Here is a 16,947-nt window from a genome sequence, read left to right on the forward strand (position 1 = left end):
TGTTCCTGGCGATTTATTCATTTTCAGATGTTTTATAGCATCAGTTACCTCAATCAAGGAAACAGAAGTATCACAAAACTTGCTATCAGCCTCACTCACTTGGTTTGTAATATGAACAGAGCTAAAGAACTCAGAAGCTGAATGATGACAGTATTCTGAAGAGTAAAATTTACTATAAAAGTCTGCACAGTGTTTGGCAATCACATTTTTGTCATCAGTAATTAACCCATTAATTTTTAGTTGCTGCACAGAGTTAGCGTTATATTGACGTTTTTCTAAACAAAAGAAGTAGGCAGAGTTCTGTTCCCCTTCTTCAAGCCACTTCCTGCGTGATCTAATAAATGCTCCTTCAGCTTTGCGCTTATAAATTTCATCTAACCTATTCTGCAAGTCTACCAGTTCTGATTTTTCTGACTCATCCAGAGCATCAATTGGTATGGAAGTCAAAGATGTAATCTTAAACATTGTCTCATTTTGTTTAGCTCTTCTCTTCTTAGCTAAATCACTAGTGTAGTGTTGAAAATATTTTCCAAATTCATATTTCAGTAGTTCCCAGTTATTGCAATATATTTTCTCAGTTAAGGCTTTGTTCCAGTAGTGTGCTATCAATCTATGAACTTCAGCAATTACATCCTTGTGCTTAAAGTACTGCTAAGCTTCCAGTATGAAGATTTGTTGCCAGAGAAAGAGGATAAAGGTAGAGACACAAAAATAGCTTCATGGCCAGAGAGTGGTGAAGGGAAAATGTCAGTTTTAACACTTTTTAAACTCTTTAGAAATAAGCCATTAGTCTATACGGGAGTGACTAGTTAATGTCTTGTTGCGCCATGTATACGACCTCTGTAAAGCGTGAATATCTCTCCAAGAATCAGCTGAATTAAATCTATGTGCAAACAACCTGATGTGAGCATTAGAAGAATCTGAACTCCTTGAAGGCCACCTATCCATGTTGTTGTCAAACACTACGAGGGCTGTCCGTAAAGTATAGGTCCTTTTTATTTTTTCAAAAACTATATGGATTTCATTCATATGTTTTTACGTCAGACATGCTTGCACCCTCGTGCGCATGCGTGAGTTTTTCCATGCCTGTCGGTGACGTCATTCGCCTGTGAGCACTCCTTGTGGGAGGAGTCGTCCAGCCCCTCGTCGGAATTCCTTTGTCTGAGAAGTTGCTGAGAGACTGGCGGTTTGTTTGATCAAAATTTTTTCTAAACCTGTGAGACACATCGAAGTGGACATGGTTCGAAAAATTAAGCTGGTTTTCAGTGAAAATTTTAACAGCTGATGAGAGATTTTGAGGTGATTCTGTCGCTTTAAGGACTTTTCACGGTGCGAGACGTCGCGCAGCGCTCTCAGGCAGCGTCATCAGCCTGTTTCAAGCTTAAAACCTCCACATTTCAGGCTCTATTGATCCAGGACGTCGTGAGAGAACAGAGAAGTTTCAGAAGAAGTCGGTTTCAGCATTTTATCCGGATATTCCACTGTTAAAGGAGATTTTTTTAATGAAAGACGTGCGGATGGGTCCGCGCGTCGGGACGCAGCCGACGCGGCGCGGCGCCACAGGAAAAACACCTCCGTGTTGATAACCATTTGTAAAATCCAGGCGGCTTTTGATGGCTTTCAGTGGAGTGAGTATATGAGAAATTGTTTATCAGCTGGAGATGTTCCAACTTGTCCTCAAGGCTTCCAACAGAGGTGTTTTTCCTGTGGCGGAGCGTCGCGGCGGCTGCGAGCCGACGCTGCAATCCGCCTGCACGTCTTTCATTAAAAAAATCTCCTTTAACAGTGGAATATCCGGATAAAATGCTGAAACCGACTTCTTCTGAAACTTCTCTGTTCTCTCACGACGTCCTGGATCAATAAAGCCTGAAATGTGGAGGTTTTAAGCTTGAAACAGGCTGATGACGCTGCCTGAGAGCGCTGCGCGACGTCTCGCACCGTGAAAAGTCCTTAAAGCGACAGAATCACCTCAAAATCTCTCATCAGCTGTTAAAATTTTCACTGAAGACCAGCTTAATTTTTCGAACCGTGTCCACTTCGATGTGTCTCACAGGTTTAGAAAAAATTTTGATCAAACAAAGCGCCAGTCTCTCAGCAACTTCTCAGACAAAGGAATTCCGACGAGGGGCTGGACGACTCTTCCCACAAGGAGTGCTCACAGGCGAATGACGTCACCGACAGGCGTGGAAAAACTCACGCATGCGCACGAGGGTTCAATCATGTCTGACGTAAAAACATATGAATGAAATCCATATAGTTTTAGAAAAAAATTAAAAGGACCTATACTTTACGGACAGCCCTCGTATATTGAAGTCTCCGCCAAAAATTATGAAAGTCTGAATACTTACACTCACCAAAAATATAAACGCAACACTTTTGGTTTTGCTCCCATTTTGTATGAGATGAACTCAAAGATCTAAAACTTTTTCTACATACACAATATCACCATTTCCCTCAAATATTGTTCACAAACCAGTCTAAATCTGTGATAGTGAGCACTTCTCCTTTGCTGAGATAATCCATCCCACCTCACAGGTGTGCCATATCAAGATGCTGATTAGACACCATGATTAGTGCACAGGTGTGCCTTAGACTGTCCACAATAAAAGGCCACTCTGAAAGGTGCAGTTTTGTTTTATTGGGGGGGGGGGGGGGGGATACCAGTCAGTATCTGGTGTGACCAGCATTTGCCTCATGCAGTGCAACACATGTCCTTCGCATAGAGTTGATCAGGTTGTCAATTGTTGCCTGTGGAATGTTGGTCCACTCTTCTTCAATGGCTGTGCGAAGTTGCTGGATATTGGCAGGAACTGGTACACGCTGTCGTATACGCCGGTCCAGAGCATCCCAAACATGCTCAATGGGTGATATGTCCGGTGAGTATGCCGGCCATGCAAGAACTGGGACATTCTCAGCTTCCAAGAATTGTGTACAGATCCTTGCAACATGGGGCCGTGCATTATCCTGCTGCAACATGAGGTGATGTTCTTGGATGTATGGCACAACAATGGGCCTCAGGATCTCGTCACGGTATCTCTGTGCATTCAAAATGCCATCAATAAAATGCACCTGTGTTCTTCGTCCATAACAGATGCCTGCCCATACCATAACCCCACCGCCACCATGGGCCACTCGATCCACAACATTGACATCAGAAAACTGCTCACCCACATGACGCCACACACGCTGTCTGCCATCTGCCCTGGACAGTGTGAACCGGGATTCATCCGTGAAGAGAACACCTCTCCAACGTGCCAAACGCCAGCGAATGTGAGCATTTGCCCACTCAAGTCGGTTACGACGACGAACTGGAGTCAGGTCGAGACCCCGATGAGGACGGCCAGCATGCAGATGAGCTTCCCTGAGACGGTTTCTGACAGTTTGTGCAGAAATTCTTTGGTTATGCAAACCGATTGTTTCAGCAGCTGTCCAAGTAGAAAGCCAGTGCAGTAAGCATTCTTCTAACCTGTCCATAAAAAGCTTGTTTTCTGTTTGAGAGTTGAAACCATACACATTGACTACAATATAATTACAATGTGCAACTTCAAGTACAAGTAATATATAGTGGCCATCTTTATCACAGTCAGAGGCTAAAATGCTACTGTAGAAGAATTTTTAGGTCCTTATTTGAACTATGATGAACTATCAAGTGTCCTGATCCGAACTGTATGTCCTCTGGTTGAACTAGCAGGTGTTCAACCCCAAAAAAAGGGCTCTATTAGTCATTCAGTCTGTCAGGGGCTTTCCAAGGCCTTTTAGGTGCTTTCCCGCAGGCCACGTGCAGGGGCCTCAGACCAGCTGCACCTGTGGCTGAGGCCACGTGCGGGGGGGGGCCTCAGGCCAGCTGCACCTGTGGCTGAAGGTCTTTTAAAAAAATCAGTTGTAAATCCTTCACGTTTTAATGGGAGCGTTTGTCACATTGAAATAATGGCCTAACACCTGCTTAGGGTTCACTAGAGGACGCTTCCAATAGAAAACCATGTCTTGGGAATGAAATAAATAAAAAAGTCGAAGGAGGAGCGATGCCCGCGGGTCTCCAATAAATAGATGAGCGCAGTTGTCATATGTTCAGTCTCTCTAGAGGACTCAGTTTGTCTAAGCTCTGTGTCGAAGGCTTAAATAAACTTAAAAACTGTTGACAGGTGATATTTTTTTAATTGCCTCTTACCCAAAAGAACCTGGACTAAGAAAATTGATAAAAGACAAAAAAATTATAAGATTGAAAATTATCAGGCCTTGTAGATAAAATGCTCAGAAGGTGTGTGTGTTCCCGGGAAAAAGAATGTCTGTGTGAGTGAAAGGTCAGGAATGTTCATGAACTCTGGTGCGGAAAAGAGTGCATGGAGAATTAACCTGGATGCTTGGGGAATAATTGGTGTTGAGATTTGTTACTAACGTGCCGGCTGATAGCATGCGCTGTAGGGGTTAATTTAGGGGAGTATACTGACAAATAGATACAAGGTAATACAAGGTTATTTAAAGAGTTTAACAGAGACTGAAGTGAAATAAGTGAGAAAAAGAGTTTAACAGAGAATACGTGCAGAGGAAGCACAAGATAAGCGCCTGAGGGGGCGCAGTAGAAATACCGTACGTGATAAAAAGAGAAAAGTGCAAAGTAGCACAGCTGACAGTAAGTAAAAGAGCTCAATAAAGGACATCATTTTTTAAGAAAAGAGAAAAACTATAAAAAAAAAATAAAATAAATAGAGAGTTAGTGCAGAATACATGAGAATTAATGAAGCAGAAAATAGTGCAGTAAGGCACCAAATACACGCTTGTGGGGCGTGGGAGAAGAATAAGTAATTAAGTACACAGTAATATGAGTTTTTTATAAGAAAAGAAAAAGAGAATATTTTCAGTGCAAAGGCACATTAAGCTCACAAGGAGCTCAGTAAGTGAAGAAAAAAGTAGAAGAAAGTGCAAAAAGGCACAGGATACGCACGCGAGGCGCGGTAAGGCGTAGAAATAAATGAAATATTGTATGCTCAGAGAGGAGCTGGTGAAAAATAATATATTAAGCACAGGATACACACGCGAGGCGCGGTAAGGCGTAGAAGTAAATGAAATATTGTACGCTCAAAGAGGGCTTGTAAAAAAAATAATATATGAAGTTGCTGGCGGCGCCGGAGAAGCTGTCTAACGTGAAGAAGAGATACATGCTTAAACAGAACACATTGGTGTTAAGTGAATAAAAAGGTTGTTTAAAGCCGCGGAGTGAAAAGTGGCAGAAGTCTAGATAGAGATATATAGAAAGTTGTTTTTAATAATTTTTGTGTATAAAGCTTTTGAAAATTGGTGTGTGGGAGAGTAAAAGTAAGCGGGGAGTTGCAGGCAAAGCTGTGAGGGCTTGCACGCTGGCTGACATACAAGATTAATGTGAAAGAGTACGAGGAGGAGGTGTTTAGACCCAACAGAAGGACTTGGGAGGTGCATGACAGGCAGAGAGGAAAGTGTGAAACAGAGACAGTGAAGAAAAAGACAGGATAAGAGACTGCTATGTAAATACAGAGAAGGTAGATATTATTTCAAAGAAAGAAAACTAATAAACAAACATAGCAGAAAAAGACGAGAAGCAGAAAGTTAAAAAATTAGAAGGAAAATAGAAAGTTGGGAGCAAAGACATTAGGAAGTGTTAGGGTTGTAAGAGGAGTAAAGAAATAAAATTGGTTATAAATCAAAAGAGTTAAAGCTTAGATTATAGTGAAAAAGCTGACAGACTGATCAATGCTTGGGACAGTCTTTGATGGGAGACTTAAGTGATGATGAAATAATACTCCCAGAACATTACTTGACTGACGGAGACATCGAAACCCAGGGAATCAGGACACATTTTTGGCTGGAAAGGACCTATTTTGACAGTGTAGGAGCAGAACATTGGCAGGACGAACAAGAGATCAATCAGAAATTATGGCAGATTACTAAGGTAATCAATCTGAAGCAAAAGAAAGAACAATTCCCTCTAATTAATTGGGAGCTGCTGATAAGACGTCTGTGGCATCAGGGTTTAACCCCGTGGCTGGAGCTGCTTTGTGCTGATCCTAATAAAGAAATTAGCATACCATTAAATCATTTAATAACACTACCAACCGATCCAGGTGAAGAACTGTTTCCTAGGTTGACTCTGACTGTGGTCCCAAGGAAGGTTCGGTGGGAAACAGGTAAATTTTCATATTTAGTTAAAGAAAAAGAAGACGGGCATAACAGTTGGAAATTTAATCCTTTTAAGGGTTTAAAATACAAAACAGGTGTTACAGCCGGCAAGTTATTGGTCTGGATCAGGACAGCCCCTGAGGGACTACCAGAACACCATAGAAACACCTCACATAGCGTTTGTCAGGGTTACATGGGTAACTCTCAAGGTCAAGGTCGGGAAAGTACCCCGCTAGACTTAGTACTAAGAAAATATCCAGGAAAACGCACTAAGGCCAACCAATGTATGAGAAAGTGGCACAAAAGGTCACATGGGGGCAGGCAATGGCCTTTGGAGGGATCATTTGATCCGGTGATGTGTGAAGCAGTTGCGGTAGAAATACAGAAAAAAGAAATTAAAGATCAGCAGAAGAACGTAAATAACAACAAAAAACGCACTGAAGAAAAAGAAGTTTTGGCCTTGTTCAAGCAGGAAGCACAGAGGCTACAGCAGAAAAGAGAAAAAATGACAGAGGAAAGATCCAAAGACACTAAAGCCAGTGCACCGAGCTGGGAAGCAGAGCCACCCCCATATAAACGTCATGATATGGGAAAGACAGCTGGACAATTTGTATTAGGAACTCGTGAAGAGGACCAAGGCATGGATGTGGAGGGCAAATTCACACTGACACTAAAAGCTCGAGAGCCACAAGGAGACAGGTCCTCAGTCTGTCAAATGGATCATACAAGGTCTCCAAGTCCGAAAGTAAGTGGTCGCTCACCACGACCAGCAGGGGGGGCCACAAATAACAGTGACACGGAGGCAGACGAGGATAAAGAGAGAGACCTGAAGGCTCCGCCTGCACATCGAGGTCCACTGAAAACCGTCCCCTCCCACCATAAGTCAGCCGACTGGACCTTCACAGGCTATAGAGGCTCCGAAGAGTGGCACAAGAGCTTCTGTGACACACTGGATCTGGCCAGAAGAGATAATGAAGAACTAGCTGAGCAGCTTCGGCTAGCGAAGGAAAGAATACAAAGACATAGGGACGCCGAGGAAAGAACAATATTACAACAATCGACGCCCAATCAAGGGAATCACATTATACAGCCACCCACCCGAAAAATTTCTGGTGAGATCGTCATTGAGAGTGCAAAAGAGGCCCGACTCAGGCAAAGACAGGCAACTCTGAGCATATTTGTCACCATCTTGAAATCTACAAGAAAGAAAAACAAAAAGAAGATGCAGCAAAATCCCTGACGAAAAAATTGGTGCAGATGCAGTTGGGAGAACTAACCAAAGGCAAGAAAGAAAAAACAAAGACCCAGGCACCAATGATGACCCCTGTTCCTTCTGAGTCGGCAAGCACAGGCCCTACGGCAAACACTGCTGCCACCATACAGGCACCTGTGGTAACAGCCACACAGAGCCCCCAGGGAGCAGCAGGGAGCACTGCTGCAGGAGAAGTCTCGGCACCAGTGGAGCATCACTATCACTACCATAGCACTAGCACACCCGGAAATGGACCCACCTACAGTCATGGATGGAGAGGAGAGTCACGGAACTTTCAAGGTCAAAGAGGAGGGTGGCGAAGAGGATCTCGCCAACCTTCATTTGGAAGCAGATTCCAGAACTCAGCTCCCAGGAACAGTCAAGCGGGACCGCCTATGGGATCAACACCCCCAATAGGGGATCAACCCTCTAATGAGTGTTGGAGCTGTGGACAACCTGGACATCGAATGAGAAATTGTCCGGCCCGACCTTGGGTTGGACCCTCTGCCTATTGGCAATAGGGGGGCCTAGAGAAGACAGAGGGGGAAACGGTGGCTTTGGCTATTTCGATGATACCTAAGGAAGAGCCAACCGTCACCGTTAATATACAAAACAGAGATTTCCCTTTCATGGTGGATACAGGGGCAACATACTCTTGCATAGGGAAAATGGGCGCTCATCTCCCCCTCTCTGGGTCTGTAATTAAGACCATCGGCTTCTCTGGGAAGACTCAAATAATACCTTTTACACGCCCACTTCCTGTAACGATTGCAGGAAAAACAATTGAAGCACCCCTGTTATACTCACAAAATACACCTGTGAATTTGCTGGGAAGAGACATTTTATGTAAGCTACAAACCCAGATAGTGTGTACCCATCAAGGACTGCAAATACACTTTCCTGACGAAGCACTCGCCAACATTATGGTGCTTATGGACATGGAAAACAAGGTCCGACCAGTGCAACCCATGGTATACTGGCTGAAGTTACAACCAGAAAATTCAAATCTTCAACTGGAATGGGAAAAATGGAAGCCCTGGGCAGAACAACACTATGAAGCAGTATATACACCTAGTTTACCTTTACATGTCACCCTGATGTTCGATGCCAAACAAGAATAAACTGACTATGCATGCTGCTGGGATGTATTGATGAATCAACGGCTGTTTCACATAACCACCACAGAAATTTATTTAGGCCCCCAAGGGGCCGCAGCTTCTGTCAAGCTAACTTCAGCTGAACAACAATGGTATCAAGTGCCAAATGCCACGCCTCATGTGACCCTTTTAGTCTCAGAAAAGTACGAATCCCATGACCTAGGTCCAATGGTAAAGACAGCCTCAGAAGTTGAAGAATGGCAAAACATGGAAAGTCCACAAGTACATCTGTCAAAAGACCAGCAGTTTGTACGAATTAACTTAAAAGTAAATGATGAGGCTATAGCTCAAAAAGTGGAGCTCAATCCTAGACCAGAGGGACAGATGGTGTTATCGGCCCAACAAGAGAAATTGTTAGAGCAAATACCACCAGTGGTGTGGTCCAAAAGCAAAACAGATGTAGGACTAGTAAAAACAGCCTTACCAGTAAAAATAAAAGTAAAACCGGGAGCAAAACTGCCTCACCAAAGGCAGTATCCATTAAAACCTCAGGCTATTGAAGGCATAAAACCAGTAATTAAGGGACTAATGGCAGCTGGAGTTTTAATAAAAACTACAAGCCCATGCAATACTCCTATCTACCCTATCCCTAAAAACAATACCAAAGAGTATCGGCTGGTACATGATCTGCGTCCTATCAATGCAATAATAGAAATGGATGCACCTATAGTACCTGATCCGCATACTATACTATCAAGCATCCCTGCTGGAGCAAAATGGTACACAGTAATCGATCTGTGTTCAGCCTATTTCAGTGTGCCTGTGCACCCAGACTCACAACATTTGTTTGCATTCACATTTCTGGGACAACAGCTAACGTATACACGGCTACCTCAGGGACTGAACCTGTCCCCAGCCATCTTTAACAAAGTCCTGGCTGAAGATTTACAACACCTTGACATACCCAGTACATTGGTGCAATATATGGATGATCTCCTTATTGCATCAGAGACTCAAGAACAGTGTGAAAAAGATTCATTAATTGTATTGCATGCATTGGCAGATGGAGGTCATAAAGTAAGTAAGGACAAATTGCAGTTCTGCAAACAACAAGTAGAATACTTGGGAAGACAGTTGTGTGGGACCACGCGATGTATAGCCCCAAGCCAAGTGGAGGCTATAATCAAGGCTCCCAAACCCCAAACAGTGGGACAGATGCTTTCATTCCTTGGGATGGCAGGGTACAGTCGGCCGTGGATTTGTGATTATGCTATAAAAACTGCACCTTTGCGTGCCATGATTAGAGCAGTGGGGCAAACAAGCAATGCAGCTCTCCTCGTCTGGACAGATGAGGCAACGGGAGCTTTTGAGGCCCTGAAAACAGACATGCAATCTGCTCCTGCGTTAGGTAACCCAGATTATGGGAAACCTTTCCATTTGTATGTTACTGAAAAAGCTGGTTATGCTTGTGCTGTACTAATGCAGGAAACAAATGAAGGAAAACAACCATTGGCCTATTATAGTACAAAGCTTGACAACATTGAAACAGGATTGCCACCATGCTATCAGGGTCTAGCAGCAGCTGCCTTTGCATTTCAAAAAGCATCATCCATAATCATGGGACATGCAGTAACGTTGTACACGTCGCATCAGTTACATGCCCTGCTAACCAGTCAACGTTTTGTCTTAACACAAGCTAGACGCACTGGATATGAAGTTGTGTTATCCGCTCCAGAAATAACAATACAATGTTGTCACACGGTGAATCCTGCCACCAAATTGACCACACCGTTAGATGGTACTCCACATAACTGTGTGGCAGAGACAGAGAAATTTTTGAGAGCCAGAGAACATTTGTATAATCACGCCATAGATGCAGATCTAACCCTGTTCGTGGATGGCTCATGCTTTCGGGATGCCGCGGGATTGCATGCGGGTATGGGGATTGTTAAACTAAACACGGATGGCGAGACCTTTGAATTACTGGAGTCCCAAGGAATTGATCAGCCTTGTTCAGCCCAACTGGCAGAAATCAAAGCCTTAACTATGGCTTGCCAGATAGCTAAAGATCAACGTGTTAATATCTACACAGACTCAGCCTACGCTTATGGCGTATGTCATGTACATGCAAACATTTGGAAACAAAGGGGATTCCTGAGAGCAGATGGCACCCCTGTCACTCATGGAGAAGCGATTTCCCAACTGTTACAAGCTCTCCAATTACCATCTGAGGTAGCCATCATTAAATGTGCAGGTCATCAAAAGAATAATAACATCATAGCTCAAGGTAACAACCTAGCAGATGACGCAGCTCGCAAAGGAGCACAAGGAGAAAATATGTTTCCCCTGCTAACCATCCAAGATTGTGCCCCACTGGTTTCACTTGACACACTAATAGTGGCTCAGAGTAGGGCCAGTGGAGAAGAAAAACGAATGTGGGTTAAACGAGGCGCTATTGAGACACGCAGTCAGGGGCCAGCGGACAAGCTGTGGCGCAGTAGTCATGGACATTTTGTGTTACCCACCAATTTATTACGACATGCAATCATTTGGGCCCACGGACCCGATCATTGTTCGCGAGTCCAAATTATGAACAAACTAAAAGCTGTCTGGTGGTCACCATATATGGCAGCTACAGTGGACCGTTTGTTGAATGAGTGTGAGGTATGTGCACAGTACAATGTCCGGAAATCATTCACAGCCCCTTTAGCCCACATTCCGGTCCCTGATGGGCCATTCAGACATCTTATGATGGATTTCATAGACATGGGAGCTGAAAATCGAGTTAAACGAATGAGATATGTTTTGGTAGTGATATGCAGATTCAGCCGATGGATTGAGGCAGTAGCCTCTGCAAATCAAGACCATAAAACGGTAGCCAAATTCTTGTGCCGAGATGTCTTTCCAAGATTTGGCATTCCAGATACTATCTCATCTGACAATGGTAGGGCTTTTGTAGCCAAGTTTACACAAGAAACATTCAAACAATTGGGTATCAAACAGAAATTTGGGTGTGTTTATCACCCCCAATCAAATGGGGCGGTGGAACGGGCTAATGGCATTTTAAAGAACAAACTAGCAAAAATCATAGCAGACAGCAATGGCAAACTAACCTGGCTGGATGCGTTGCCGCTTGCTTTATTGTCAATGCGCTCACAAACTAACCGACTAACCCATTTGACACCATTTGAAGCTCTTACAGGTCGGCCGATGCCTATTCCATACCTGAGAGGACCCTACGAAGGACCATCACTGGAGCAGCTACAAGACGAATGGCATAATTATCTGAGACAGTTAACCCAAATACACAAAACTATCTTTTTGCAGGTCAAAGGTGCTACAGAAGACAGAGAAGCAGAGATTCCACTCGAAAATCAGAGCATCCAGCCTGGTGATCTGGTTTACGTCAAAGTGTTCAAAAAGAAGTGGGACAGGCCCCGCCGAGAAGGTCCTTTTAAAGTTATTCTTGCCTCACGTACAGCAGTCAAAGTAGACGGTAAGGACACTTGGTTTCATTTAAACCACTGCTGTAGGGTTGGTGGCCCAGCGCCCCTGCGGCCTCGGCAAGCTCGTCTTGGCAGAGCCGCCGGGCCAAGGGGGGAAGCAAGAGAAGCCAGAGACCCTACAGCAGCACAGAGGGACGGCCACGCCTCCCTGCAGCCAGAAGAAGCACCGAGGGAAGGCCACGCCTCCCTGCAGCCAGGCGAACACCGGCCAAGGCGCTCACAGAGACTGATTGAACAAAGACGACGCACAGCTTCAGAGAGTAGTGGATCCCTGCCAGATAGAGCAGCGACAGACTCAGATGCAGACTCAGAAACAACTGGAGACGCAGGCCAACAGACAGACAGAAATACAGACCGACAGATAGACAGGCCACAGGAGACATCAGACTCGGACAGCAACTTAGTAGATTTACCGACAGAAGAACCACAGGAAGTACAACCCAGACAAAGCACAGATACACCACACATCCCTAGTGACAGCTCATCTAGTGACGGCTCACTCAGTAGCACATCTAGTAGCACATTTCAACAGTCATCAGAGCAATGATTAAGGAATTATTCAAGGGATTGACAATACTACTGGTGGTCAGTATGGGAGAAAATAGACATCCAAAACATACAACGGACTGTGCTGTGGCCATGGCCGCAATAGCAGCTAAACAAGGCATTCTAAACACAGGAAAAACATATAATTTGGTATACATTAAATCAAAAGCCTACAAGAACATAGGAATACAGGGAAAGCTGGGGGATTACATATTAGGCGAAGCCATTAGCATCAAATGTGAAGAGGAGGGAACACTCAACATAGAGGTAATTTGTGATAAAGGAGGACGCAGGGAAACCAAGCAAGACGTAACTGTTACAGTACATGAAGCCACAAAATGGGTAAAAATCAAACCAAGGAAAAAGAGGACAATTAGAAGCCTAGAAAGAAGCAGTCACTTAGGGAGATGGGATCCCAGTACAGACCTAGCCCGCACACAAGGGTTGAAGACCAATTTATTTTACCAATAGTTGAAATTTTCGGCTAGGCAGATCAGTGAAAAGCCTTGCATAGCCTATCACCGGAAAGGTGTGATACCTCAGGCTAAACCCCTACCTGATATCAACAACTGTTATAGGAGCCCCCAACATAACTCAGACCAAGCAGAATGCTATACACGTGTTATGAAAATGGCAGTAGGTGATGAAAAATATGCTGCCGACAGTAAACTTTGTCCAGTGCCTCTAAGTACAGAAGGAACCGTTCCACCTATGATTAAAATAGAGAAAGGGATGATACACCCATTCTGTATAGCTAAAGGCTTAGTAGCACAATACATAAGCGATTGGCAGGTAGGGACGACCCAGCCAAAACACCACATACAGTGTATGCAAAAGCAGCAAGAACACAAACCGGCCAAAACAGCATGGAACATTACCGTCTGTCACACCCTGCCAGCAGCAGGCATACAGTGTGAACAAATAGTACCGGCCACAGGGGGGTCTGTAATTGGACTGAATCTCACCCATGCTTCATGGGTATCTACTCCAAATTTAGCTAAGGGAACGGTACCCTTAGCTGACATCTTTTGGATATGCGGACAAAAAAGGAAACTCCTGTCATCGCTGTCCCCTAATTGGAAAGGCCTTTGTGCTCCTGTGATGCTCACAGGAGCTATAACAGTAATTGAAATGCCAAATTCAATACAACCCATGCCACAGAAACTTCGTAAGAAAAGAGGAATAATGACACTTAAAACAGACTACAACGTCACAGTAAGAAACGGGATACCAGAAGGGATACCCCGACAGTTAGAAGCCATAGACAGTAGCAGAGTTAAAGCAGATGAAGACGCGGATAAATGGGGATGGGCATTGGCTCTGTTCGGGGTTACTCCAAAAATCCGTTCTAGGTTCCAGGAGGTGCAGTGGATTAATTACTTGTGGTATAATCAGCAAAGATACCTGAACTGGACATTGGCAGCAGTAGGAGCCTTAACCGAACAGCTGCACGCCACCTCGCTAATGACAATGCAAAATAGATTAGCTATCGAGATGATGATGGCTGATGAACAAGGAGTTTGTATTATGATCAAAGCCACCGAATGTTGCACAGCTATTCCCATGCGTACAGGGGAAGACGGAAATTTGACAGAGCTCTTAATCACACTTGAAGAGATGCAACAGGAACTGTTAAGTAACTCCATAGGAGGGAGAAATGAAACTGACGATTCTGGATACATTGTAGGGAATGGAATGAATATTGGCCCACTATTTTCACTGTTTGGGACTCTAAGGAGAGGGTGGATATCATGGAAAGACTGGTTATACCAGATAGGTGTAGTCTTGGCACTAACAGGGGTGGCGGTCTTGCTGGTAATATGTTGTGGTATTCCCTTGATAAAATTTCTGGTCAATAAATTGATTTCATCCACAGTAGGACAGCTCCCACTGTTAGCCATCCGAGCCCTAGAAGAAAGCACAAACGAAACAGACAGAGAACCAGAATATATGGAAATGGATGAAATACCAATTATCCTCCCCGACAGCCCCCAGCTCCCTAATATTGTGGCGTATACCCCAGATAGGGAGGACTGGGATGGACCGTGCTTGGTGATATTGTAGACGAGGAAGAAGACATGCACGCGCATTTACATTCACACACATGCACCCACAAAAATGAGGGATAGGATAGACAATATCTGAAAGAATGACATGGAGCTGTAATAATGAACGTATATGTATATTACTAGGACACAGGAGTATGGCTGAGAGACCAGACTCCCCTGATCAGGGACCTATGCCTGATCTGCCTCTATCAAGTCTGATTGGACTCTCAGAACTGTTTGGAGAAGAGGATATACAGGAGGGATGGTCGAGCCATGATTGGTCACCACAGCCGCCTTCCATCCAGCAGCTAAACCAGTTGGCAACAGAAGGATCTTCATCGTTCCAGCACCTGGCGATGATGGCTTCACAGAATCTGCCTGCAGCAAGAGTCGGCCTGAGGACTCCACCATCACCTGAAGGACCCTTTGGACTCAGGAACACACCCCTTCCGCAGATGCCATGGAGACAGTCACATGTGCCAGTGGCAACAATACCCTCCAGGGGAGGCAGCCAAGGTCGGCCATATGCAGCAACTGCCCGAGTGCATCCTAGACCCAATTCACTGCTAGGACCTGTCCCCAGCTTTCCACCCCCAAGGCAGGAGAGATATTCCGATCAGCCCAGTACCTCTGGAGGAGGATCAGCAGGGGTGGACCTTAGTCGAACTCACCCACCAGGACAGAGGGGAGCTTTGTACAGGCTGCTAAATGCCCAGAGTGTCCCAACCACTTGCCTGTGCGACATCAACAATACTCCCCCCACACACGAAATGCCTTCCCCCTTGTACTTCCTGTCCCCTGGACTGCACAACCTTAATCTGGTCATGGTCACCCCACAGGACATGGCAATCTTGGTTCGAGAGCTTCGTCTTCCACAAGAGTCTGTTCCAAAAACCTTGGAGCAGCTCCTGCCCCTCACAAATCACATTCCCCATGAGCTATTTGAGGAAATCATGCCACAACTGAGTCAGACAGCTGCATACCTGTTAAGGATACACCGTGACAATGCCAACATCTCTTGTGCTCAGGAGGGCCTCCATACTCAACTGTGTGGTCTTCAGTCTAGTATGGACATGCTAGCCAGCATGATGGAGCATATGGAAAGGGAGCAGCTAGGACTGGCCACCACCACCCTGAATGTGGGCAAGAATTCTCTGGGGGCCCTGTACAACCTGGCCAAGCAGCACAAGGAGCTGGAAAGATCCATCAGAGAACTGCACGACTGTCTGAAAGCCAGAATTCCTGATCCTTCCCCCACTACCCCTGAAAGGCCAACCTCCCCATATTCCCCAACTTCTCCCAAAACTTCAGATGCTGAGTAAATGCTGAGGAGCGCGGACTGACGTAATGGCACTGAACACGGATGATGACCTTGGTTCTTGAGTTTGAATTACGGACTGGTTTCAGAAATCTGAGTGTAAATAAAAACAAAGAAGGATATATGTTAGTAACGAAGGTTGGGTAAATGTCTGTCCTTACCATCATCTGCGTAACACAGATAAAGCTAAATGCATACACATAGATATCACATTGCAAAGTTATAAAAAGGGGACCCTTACACGGCGTGTTTGTAGATTTAGTAGTAAAGATGCACCATAGGGACCCCTTTTTCTTAAATTATAGCATGCCTCAAGAGACATGCATTGCCTAAATTTGGCGTCTGGCCAAAAAGGGCATTAGAAAACAAGCTGAAAAAGAAGAAAAACAAAGTGGAGAATGTTGAGAAATGGCCTATAATGAAAACCATTATATGATTGACTAAGGCAAATGACTTAAGGAAACCATTTATTGTGTTTATCATTTAACTAGATATAGCTGCGCAACCTTAGAATAGTTTCTTGATTGGTTGACTAAATAGTGGTAACGTAGGGGTTATTTGATGCATTTAAAAAAATAAATGTGTGACGCTTTAACAAAATAATATGTAGAACCACGTATAATGAGTTGGAGCCTCTGGTTGAGTGAGACAATAGATGCCAGAAGATGATTGGGGTTGCACTGATGTCAATGTAAAGCCTTTACTTTGCCATGATTAAGAGGTTGCTGTAACTTGTTTTATGTGGCCATTTTAAGTGCCTTGAATTACACCAAAACTCAATGTTTGAATGTCACCTTGTGATGATATAATCCAGCTAATTGATCACCTTGTGCCTTAGTATGTAGGTTCACCTGCACTTCAATATATTTACCGCGTGAAGTATCACTGATATTCATATCCGCACCAGAGTTATCAGTAATTCGAGTGATGTGTTTTTCTTTTATTATTGCAATGCACAAATGAGGATGTCTTGTCAGTAAACAACCCAAGAGTATAGTTGATGTAATGGGACTCTTTCGAGTCCCAGAGG

The sequence above is a fragment of the Thalassophryne amazonica genome, unplaced genomic scaffold, assembly GCF_902500255.1.
Source record: "Thalassophryne amazonica unplaced genomic scaffold, fThaAma1.1, whole genome shotgun sequence".
Classification (NCBI taxonomy): domain Eukaryota; kingdom Metazoa; phylum Chordata; class Actinopteri; order Batrachoidiformes; family Batrachoididae; genus Thalassophryne; species Thalassophryne amazonica.